This window comes from Cynoglossus semilaevis, chromosome 17 (genome assembly GCF_000523025.1).
Source record: "Cynoglossus semilaevis isolate Cse_v1.0 chromosome 17, Cse_v1.0, whole genome shotgun sequence".
Lineage (NCBI taxonomy): Eukaryota > Metazoa > Chordata > Actinopteri > Pleuronectiformes > Cynoglossidae > Cynoglossus > Cynoglossus semilaevis.
The window spans coordinates 4,778,230-4,782,899 of record NC_024323.1 but is presented as its reverse complement, the minus strand read 5'-3'; positions in this window follow the sequence as shown (position 1 = coordinate 4,782,899).

The window sequence follows — 4,670 nt, the reverse complement described above, 5'->3', positions numbered from 1 at the left end:
TTGACACTGTCCCTTCAATAACTGCAACCAGTGCTGCTTCAGCTGCTGAGATCCTTGCTTTCTTCATTTACTCATCATTCTCCATTTTATTTATATTCTAATCCTTAATTTTTTTTACTTACAACAACAGTTTATCTCCATTTTATTTATATTCTAATCCTTCATTTTTACCAAAACAATTTCAAATATTTTAATGCTTTCAGATACTTGAGATCAGAGATGCTATTATACAGTAATAAGGTCGGTGGATTTCTCTGCCTTGTGGTGCAGGTCACAGACAGTGAGGACAAATTCACTCTGTAGCAACACAGAGGTAAGGATTGGCTTCACAGCGAAGATTTATGGACGGAGGTTTTTCATTTTTTCGTTTTTTTTTTTTTTGTTTTACAGAGGTGGTGGAAGGAGAAACTGTCACAGGAAATGATTACATCTGGTCCTATAAAACCAGAAGTTATGTGAAGATGTCAAATCAATGTGTATTCCAGGCCCTTTGTTTTTGCTGACACTATTCTCATTTCTTCCATCCTCTGAGGCCGTAGGAAAAAAACAAAAACATTTGTTTGTTTTCCGATCTGCATCACGATGGATTATCCTGGCTACGTCGTAAAGCAGATGAACACTGGATGGACTTGGAGGGAAAAGATGGGTTTTCATTTTTTGAATTTATTTAGAACAGGGGTGTCAAACTTATTTTGGTTTATGGGCCGCATACAACCTAATTAGACGTCAAGTGGGCCGGATCGGTACAATCATAGCATAATTAACTACGTTTTACATCTTTGTTTTCATGCAAGTGCAAGTACTTTAGATCGATCATTATTATTCTTATATATTTAATAAAAATATATCTTTAAGTGTTTATGTATATATTTTTTTCAAAATCTTCTAAGCAGGCCGGATTGAACACCCTAGTGGGCCAGTTTTGGTCCACGGCCGTATGTTTGACACCCCTGATTTAGAACCTACCCCCTTGATGACAACAGAACGTCAGGGTCGGGGAGGAAAGGCGGGTATTTCTAACAAACGATTAGGACAGTTGCGTTTTATTCGGAATTTTGTTGTGTTGTTGGTAGAAGCTAAATTAAAGAGAGCGAACCATCTTGGAAGTACATCCATGCAGATACAACCGCTGCAGGGATAAGTGAGTGACTTTATAATACAATGAAAAAAGATCGCCGTGCAGAGAGCATGTAGATGCATTTTATTTTACGCTTATTTTGTTCTATGAATATTTATTTGATGCTGCTGGCGATAAACAAAACAAAAAACAAACAAAAAAAAAAACAACAAAAAAAATCTTGAAGTATATTTTTCTAATTCTGGCCACACACGTCTGTTTGGTTTGGAACGTTACATTTTCTTTTTTAAAGAAGACAATGTTTAATCGTCCTGCGTCACAAAGACAAAGTTAGTTTCAGGAGTTGACAACATCGAGCTTCTCTGCACAGCTGGTGATCATTTACTTAAATGAAGTGAAAAAAAAAACAATTAGCTTGTAGTAATAAGAACCTCATTATTCTCTAAAGTTTCAGCTTCTTTAATCAAACTATTCGACATTGCTTTAAACGTTTTTGTCTTTCTTCCCTGTGTTTTATTATTTAGGCCCGAAAGACAGGGCTTTATCTCAAATCTGATTGGTTGTTGGATGCAATATAAGACACATATTACATGGCATATAAGTAAATAGTTTGTTCTCATCATTTATTCTTTATCCCACTTCTTCTCTTAACTGTGCTGCTTCCACTCAGGTATACTTTATCCTATCGTATTTCAGCCTGATGTGTTGCCAGGGTGAAAAAAATCTGCCCTAAGGCCTTCAGAGTCAGCTGTGGGGGCGCTGGAGTTACATTGGTTTATACAGATAAAAATATACATGTTATCAGGTTCTCAATAGTATTTCAATTTGCAGCGGTGTGTCAGGGGGCGGCCTGAAAACATTTGGGACATTCTCAGCCTAAAGAGCCTTATAACTCATACCATGAATACGACGCAACGGACTGGATGGAGATAGAAAAGGACTCGTTGTTAGAACCGAATCGCACGGATAACAAAATCGAATCGGCTTCAAAACCAATTCCCACGATCCTCGCCGGGGCCATCCTTACTTTCTTTACCACAAATGGATTTAACTTCCCATTCATCATAAAAGAAAAGATGATTGACAGGCGTGAATGTTTCAACGCTGACACATCTGCAGTGCAAACAGCAAAGTTTCACTGATGAAACACAGAACTCAGCATGACTCTGAAGAACACCTGAAGGACACCTACACGTGTGTCTTCAGTTTTAGCTTCACTGTGATGTTTAACAGCATTTCACCTTGATGCACAGTAAGAAAAAAAAAAAAAACAGTGTCTTCGTGCTACGTGTTCAGCAACTTTATTTTCGAATGGAATTGGAATCGAATGGAAAAAAAATAAAAAACTTTCTTTTTTTCTGCTAGAGCTTAATAAAAGTTAGGTCATTTTGGTTATATGTGTGTTAAAATATATATATATATGTTTTTTAAGAGCTAGTGCTGAAGATCTCAGGTCTGGTTGATAAAGTCTCACGGGCAGCAAATGCAGCGCAACACGCAGTGAGATGCCGGCAAAGGACTTTCAGGAGTTGAAGGTGAGGCGCCTGTCGCCTGCAGCTCTTCACCTAACTTCGGCTGCTACTCCTTGTTCTATTACTCCCCTACAATATTTTAAAGTGAGCTGCGAAACATAAAATGCCAAAAAAAAAAAACCGCGGAATGACAGAGGTAAGTGCCGAGTTCACTGACAAACAATGCAGTTGTGCGGAAATGTCAAGGTTTATGTTCGATCTCTGTGTCTGTCCTAACAGCTGGGTGGAGTTTAAAAATGCGGGTCCTAACAGCTGGGTGGAGTTTAAAAATTTTTTAATTTGTTTTTTTTTTGCAAAAAATGAAAACAATGAAAAAGTGCACCACTGCTGTTATGCTTGAACGATAACAAGCCTCCAGTCACTAGGTGGCAGCAACTCATACAGTGGTTTGTACAGGTGAAAATACACATGTTATCAGGTTCTCAATAGTATTTCAATTCGTGGGGGTGTGTAAAAAAACTACAGTAAGACAAAGATTATATCATTATTAGGACCACATTAAGAATTAAAAAAAAATTGATTAAAAGTAAATGTGAGACTGAAATCCAAAGCGCTATGATGACTCAGTCAGTATTCTGCAAAAAAAAAAAAAAAAGGTAAATTTGTGGGTAAAAAGTTGTAGTTTTATGTCAAAGAAGTTGCAAAGTAAGTAGAAAAAACGTATTAGTTTATTATAACTTATGAGAGTCGTGGTCGTATGGCACAAACACTTTGTACCATTAGTATTGTGTATTTAAAAAAACAAGTCACATGTTATAATAAGCGCACCACTAAAAAACGCGAACCAAGGATGTGTCTAAAAGAACAAGCAGCGCTGCCTACAATCAGACAAACAAACGTGTAGGATTGTAGACTGTGTGTTCTCTGAAAGGACAGCAGGGACACAGCAGGCCCCCTTTGTGGGCTGTGACAGAGTAAACCACGCCCATGTAACAGGGGCGTGGCTTACTCTATCACACCCGTAAAGGGGGCGTGTTTATCTAACCACGCCCCTCGAAAGCGCTGACCACGCCCCTGTGACAGGGGCGTGGCTTACTTTGTCAAAGCGTGGTTTACCTAGCCACACCCATAATTGGGCGTGGTGTATCTAGCCACACCCCCTTTGTGGCTGTGACAGCGTAAACCACGCCCATGCAACAGGGGCGTGGCTCACCAGACCACGCCCATGTAACAGGGGCGTGGCTTACCAGACCACGCCCCTGTTACCAGGGGCATGGTTTATTTAGTCAAAGCTCACAAATGAGGCGTGACTTTCTTAGCCACACCCCATTTCAGCAACTGGCTACTTAGCTCAGTGGTAGTGACACAGACTGGGAAACCTGTGAGCGTGAGTTCAAACCCTGTCTAAGCAACCTGAAAGACATTCATGCTTTCAAAAAAGTAATACTAATAATTTATTATATATGCACATCATATTTGAGTTTTTTAAGCGCTTGTCTCAACTCATTTCTTTTAGCAGTTTTAAACAGTGCTTTTTAAAATAGGGGCTACCAGGGCGGGCTCAGAAAATTGGAGGAAAGATAGGAAAAAAAAATGAAAAAAAAACCCCCCCAAAACTACCTATTTCAAATTTGTTAAAATTCATTTTTATAACCATTTGTCCTGAGCCATACTTGATCCTCAAGCAAACATGTAGCTGGCTAGCGCAAAATGAACGGGATTTTGACAATGCGGAGAAACATCTTTGTTATTCATTTTCTTATGATAAACAAAAAATAAAAGTCATAAAATACCTTCTTAAGGTTAATGTTTCTTTATATATTTTGCAGCATTTTCTGTGGGTTTTGCAAAGGGAGCCCTAGCTTGAAGCTAACGCTGTTATAGAGAATCCATATATTGGCAATTTGGTGTAAAAAAGTCAGCATCAAATTTCCACTGTTAATGAGTAAATAATGTCTGTGTAACTGTATGAAAAACAGTTTTTTTTTTGTAGTAGATGAATTAATACATTTAGCTTATTTAGCTAATACCAAGTAAATACAGTAATTACACCAGCTCCGCAGCCTCCCATGTGCCCACTGATCTGTACGCCTCACACTGGGGTTGTGACAAAACAGCAG